This window comes from Protopterus annectens, chromosome 10.part0 (genome assembly GCF_019279795.1).
Source record: "Protopterus annectens isolate FY-2018-M chromosome 10.part0, PAN1.0, whole genome shotgun sequence".
In the NCBI taxonomy this organism is placed as follows: domain Eukaryota; kingdom Metazoa; phylum Chordata; order Ceratodontiformes; family Protopteridae; genus Protopterus; species Protopterus annectens.
In genome coordinates, this window is record NC_056744.1 from 1781472508 (window position 1) to 1781478507 (window position 6000).

General features: G+C 38.7%; 1 protein-coding gene across 1 annotated transcript in view; it reads right to left on the reverse strand.

The window, feature by feature from the left end:
- LOC122814494 (integrin alpha-M-like) overlaps positions 1–5575 on the reverse strand; it is a 646884-nt gene extending 641309 nt beyond the window's left edge. Inside the window, exon 1 of the mRNA XM_044087069.1 lies at positions 5476–5575. The gene's annotated coding sequence lies outside the window, so the exon portion shown is untranslated. The remainder of the gene's footprint in view (positions 1–5475) is intronic.
- Positions 5576–6000: the final 425 nt, after the last annotated feature.

Here is a 6000-nt window from a genome sequence, read left to right on the forward strand (position 1 = left end):
ATGAAGCCTTCTGAAGATGTCTACATTAGATGAAAGTGCTTAACTGTTTTCTTAATTGTATTTATATTAAAGTGTTCACTGAGTCTTGAGCTACACGGTCATTTTGTTTTTTATTTTATTTTCAGCAAAGTAGAAGTTACTGTCTAGCATCTCATCCCATACTGAGACATACTGGATCCTCCCAGAATGTCACCAATTATACAATCAATTGATGAAATAGGTCATCCATTGTCTTATACATGGATCAATAAGTATTTCTCTAGGTATCCCAACTCTGGAGAGCAGCAGAACCAATTCCTTTGATATATAACTTTGGCATTAGCCTTACATAGTGCGATTGCCCCATGGTACTTAATGGCATTAAGATTACCAGTACTTGCTAGAAAACATTATTGGGCTTGACTAGTGGTCTAATGATACCCACAGCAATCTGCTAAAAAGGTACCTCATTACAGGGATGAGAATTTGAAGTTTTTTTTAAGATTTGAAGCTGTTTTTTGGCACTTAGAGTATTTTGCAGAAAAATGGTATACTGATTTCATTATACCTGGTAAATAAAACCTGCCTAAAACCCTTGTTTCTGCTTTGTCCATACCCAGGTGTCCACCAAGCGCATCACTGTGTGCTAGTCTTATACCTACATTTCTGAAGTGTCTGTGTATCAATAGTTTATACTCTGCTTCCCCTTTCTATTTATTTACCCTATAAATCAATTCATTTTGTATATCATAACAGGGATAAAAAATAGGAGTATGTAAGGCTAGGTCCTCACTCTCCATCAAGGTTATGATTTTGCTCTCTGACTACTCAAAGCCTCACCCTTCTACTGAGTCTTTTTAAAGTTTAATCAACTCACTCAGAGGTCAGCTAAGTCAGGGATTATTTCAGCTAAATCAGGGGTTGGGGCATATGTGTGTTCCTCTGGCAATACAGGCCCATGATTTTAATGTCATAGGTAGGGATGCAGTCCAGGAGACCACTAAGGAGCCTAGCCAAAATTCCCAACTGCCCCAAAGCACTGTCTATTTAAGTGACTTGCTCAAGGTCAGATGGTAGCTAAATGAAGGCTGAAAGAATCAAACCCTGTACCTGCAAGAACTAGTTTGCTAACAGGCCATAGCCTTAATCCTTTGTGCTAACTGTCAGACTAATGAAGCATAAGCCCAGGCAGGGATTTGAATCTTGGACCCACAGATTTAAAGTATGATGCTCTACCAACTGTTTAGGCCTTTGTTTCTCATAGGAAATATAGTTCATGCCAATACTCAGTTCAACAACCAAGCTGTTCTCTCATTTTTAGAGACCTCCCATTCTTTTTTGTCTGCATCTTGGTAGCTAACCCTCCCTACTTTTTTTTGAGTTTCTGTAACCAGGTTCCTAAGTGTTTGCTACCTTTTCTGTATCTGTTCCTGTTCCCTTGTGGCTTTTGGGAACTTCAGAGATCATATGCTACTCGGTGGGTATTTCACTTTCCACAACTCTACTTGTTATTCATAGCTTCTTTTTACTGTCCTCAACCTTTGATTTGGTATCACTCCCACTCAGTAGCCAGATTTTAACTTTGGGAAAGGCTGTCCTTTGGGGTCTATATCAGAACATCGAAGTTTTAAAACTTCGAATGTTCTAATATCGACCCGTTTTCAGCAAATGCTAAAAATAGTGAAGCTGCAGAACACTGAATTCTGTCCTAGGGAAAGAATTCGGTTGGTCGGTTCTGTGGCTTTGCTATTTTCAGTGCTGTGGTGGAAAGTTACGGGTCGGGTTCAGGTAAGTGTGCAATTGTGTGGATGGTAGGGTAAGGGTGCGGGTTAGGTGAGTTAGGGTTAGGGCACGGGTTAGGTGAGTTAGGGTTGGGGTGCAGGTTAGGTGAGTGTGCGATAGTGACGGACCTTAGGGTTAGAGTTTGGGTTAAGGTAAGTGCATAGATAGTAGTGTATGTACAGTTTAGTCTAGGGTTAGTTGTAGGATTTTAAGTGTATGTGTGTGGATTGATGTTTTTAGGTGTGCTTGTGTTGTGTGTATGTGTTTCGGAATAGCGAATTTTTTCCTTGGGAAATAATTTGCTGTTCTGAATGTTCGATATTATGTGGGTTAGATATTTTAGGTTCGATGAAATAGCATTCACTATTTTCATCTTTCGATAGCGTGATATAAACACATCCCCTGCTCGTATGCTCAAATATATCCTTGTTCCTTTAGAGCTTTCTAATGTACCTCCTTGGCTTTTATTATACCAAAGTCTTTTTAACACTTACATCTGCTGGTAGTTCTCCCTTCCCCCTTTTCTGAAGAAGATCAAGTCAGGGTTGTGGGCTGGTTTTCTTCAAGTACTTTCCTCTTAAGTGAGTGATATGACTTATAAAAGGCTCTTACCCCTTCCCAGTGCCTCCACAATTCTTTAATGTGAATAAAGTCATTCTTAATTATCAAATAATGTTAAATGGGATACTAGTGCACTAGGATGTACTTTTTTGTCCACCTGAATGATCACTACTTTCACAGCTGTCTTTATCAGAGCCTTCTGTTTGCAAATATATCGCTCTTTTATAAGAATGAACACATTACTCATATCTATCAGCCCTTGCAGTTTCTTACCACCCACTAAAATAGAACATTAATTTAGCAGTTGAACAGTAACAGAATGCAGTTTCAACCATATTAGCAGATGTCATATCACATTCCATAGGTTCTACATAATTTAAATGTGTTTTTAGCAATTCTTACAGTTTTATCAGAATTATCATCACGATTCATTTCTAAAAGCTCCACGAATTTAGGATAATAACTGGAAGATGAAGGGGAATCTGTACCCCCTTTATCTTCATCAGTGGGATTAGAGGACTCATTGAGTGAATCTATATGCTTCCTTTACACATTTGCCTTTTAGCTACTCTCAGAGATAACAGGTTTATGCAAAAAAAAAGAAAAAAAACAAGGATGCATGGCTATGTCCTGATATCATGGTGTGACAAGCAATATCATCTTGGACCTTTTGCCCTGCAGCTGGACAAGAGGGACATCCATAGACAAAGTTAGAAGATGATCTGCAATGGCGAGTGGAACTGACATCTGAATTGGGGGTTGTCTGCAGTGGGCGTATAATTACTGATGTCATCATGAGGCAGCATGATGACATCATCACTAATGGCTAAAGGGCCGACCCGACTGAGACTGATACTGTTGCTGAAAATCCTGCTGCTGAGCTCATCTCCAATGTGTTAACCTTGACTGACAGGTCAAAAAATGTCCACCAACACTGTTTCATGGATTCATAGGTCAGTACTACAGCAATGACCACTAGAGCCCTTATAAACCTGGCCTTGTAATCTGAATGTGACCCACAACTTTGATTTATACTATGGAGTGATTTACTGACTGCCAGCGCCTGTCAGAGACATAGGGGCCACACCTGGGAGAATTTCTGATTACCCATTCATTGGTCCAAGTTGTGTTTAAATAGTGATAGGGAGGAACTATGCTTCACATGGATGGTAGAGTCAAAACCAAGGGAATCAACACTGGTGGCTCAGAAGGTTTATTGCCTAATTAGTGGACCCAAGAGAGGGCCCATGAATGCTGTCAATAAGTCTTCAGTCACTCACATCATACAGGTTAATGTCATCATCCTCAGTACTAGCACCAATACAATGGGGACCTGTGTGGAAAATCTGGAAGACCTGTAGAATAACAGGAAGATGGAGAACAGGCCCATGGAAGTTGTTGGGTATCAGACTAGAGTCATCTTTTACTGAGTCCATAAAATGGCTTCCACCAACTTGTTATAGTCAAATTAGAGTCGAGACAGTGGAGAAGTTAAGCACAAAGTGGTGTGTCAGTAAGTATCACTGAACATTTTTGCCTTTTAAAGAAGTTGGCTTGTTAGGTTGCTGATCTAAAATAGAATATCTTTACATCACAGGACTTTGTTCCAGAAGAAATGGTTATGACAATCAGCTTTGAGGTCAAGATCAAAGCCTTCAGCTCCGAGATGTTCTTCAGGTCCAAAGAAATGTCTTCAGAAGAAATGTTTCTTTAAGAGATAAAACTTTTATTTTATTTTCTTAGAGTATTAGGGTTAAGATCTTACACCTTTCACTTTTATGAACAGAAAGCGATATCCCTAGACAGAACAAGTATTGCTCAAGCCTGTTCAAAGATACAATCCTGTTACTACATTGACATTTCTTGAAAGCACAGTCAATTTTTGAAACAATAGTTGCTAACACAGAGAAACTCTAGTAAGCCATAAGCAAACAACACCAACAAAAGGCTTCAAAGAGCAGCAAGATGGAACATCATCACAACTATGGAAAGGTGGAAAAAATACCAGTGTGTTGAGGGAAGTAATGAAATAAAGAACATTTGCTATCTTGGAAAAGAGTTAGCTGACTGACTTAGAAAGAAGTATTGGAAGTAGCCCAGGAGGGCTGTGGGGGGTCATCTCTCTGATGCCCTTCACTAATGCTTGGGACAAAATGTTTAGAGAGGAAGGTTCCATGCAGTGTATTATGGGTAAAGAGGAAGGACTTATTTTCCTGATAAAATTTCAGATGCTAAGCTAATATAATAACTAATGAAATTAGTCCATTAGTCCTGCTGACTGCTGTTAATAAGGACTGAGCTCCTCATGCCAGATCCAGATCTAGAATTCTTATATTTTGTCTTTTTTATTTTTTCTGATTTAGAAAAATGAAAGGCCATTGTGAAAGAGAATCATGACATTGCATTATTTTTATCAATCAGTGAAGCAGTATAGCATATTTCACCAAGCTGTTCCGCAATTCCCAAAAATCAAAACAAACACAATGGACAGTTTCTGTTTTGAACAACGTTTGCATTTGTTTGATCAAAGGCTAGACTACAATAATTATCATTTAAAATTTATAGTTAGTATAAACACGAAGTTGCACTATCTGATTATAGTGTTAGTTTTCAGTACAGATTCCTACAAGCTAATAAAACTCCAAAAACATGCTGTAAATGCAGTCTTCCAAGATGTCTGTATGTCTGTAGGTAAACATGCAGTGAGAGAGAAAGAAGTGTGTGTGTATGTGTGTGTGTGTGTGTGTGTGTGTGTGTGTGTGTGTGTGTGTGTGTGTGTGTGTGTGTGTGAGTGTGTGTGTGCACTAATGTGCACTTCTGAGACTTCATTTATTGTAGAAAGCTCAATTCTGCTTTGGGAACAGGGTGTGGGAATTTTTCCAGTGCCCATCAGCTTATACACAATGGGGACTGGTGAAGCCCTATCTTTTGTAGTGGGGTACAGAGTTACTGGTCAATGTGGAATGTTAGTCTATTCCCATATAATCTTACAAATTGGTCTTATAGGTAGTTCAAAAGCACCCACACTTCTCTTTTCCTTTGTAATACGCATGTTCACTCAGTAACTGTATTACACCATTTCTATTTCACTTCAAATCAAATTCTCTATTATTACTACTTTTGGTGCCAAAATTTTAACAAAAGGATACATACCATTTATGGAAATAGCCCTGCACTGTCCTGAATTGTAGTTGCAGGAGAAGATCTTCCCTGTTCTGTTTTGTATTCCCTTCTCTAGTGGAGCAGAAACAATAACGCTGTACCGAAAAGAAAAATAAAATAGATGAGTAATTTTTATACATTAAGATAAGATGTAAACCAATTGTTAAGAAAGACAAAGACAGAAAACACTTGACTATTTTCCCCAATCACTGGCATTGTGGCAGAGTATATATGGAAACTGATAATGCTGGATTTCCTAGACTATATCCATGCCATAGTAAAGCCAATAAAAAATATTCTTCCACCAAGATATTAAGGAGATATGGTCTGCGTTAAATGTCATAGAGGAGGAACTCCTGGAAGAGGCTAAAAGATTAAGTTATGCTCATATTGATTGGTTACACTTTGAGGTTGATAGGCATACTTCATTATAGAATGTCATGCCTCTGGTTAAAGGAGGAAATGGCAGACAGTCCGCCATATGTTACTGTCGGGGTGGGTATGAAGACATTACAA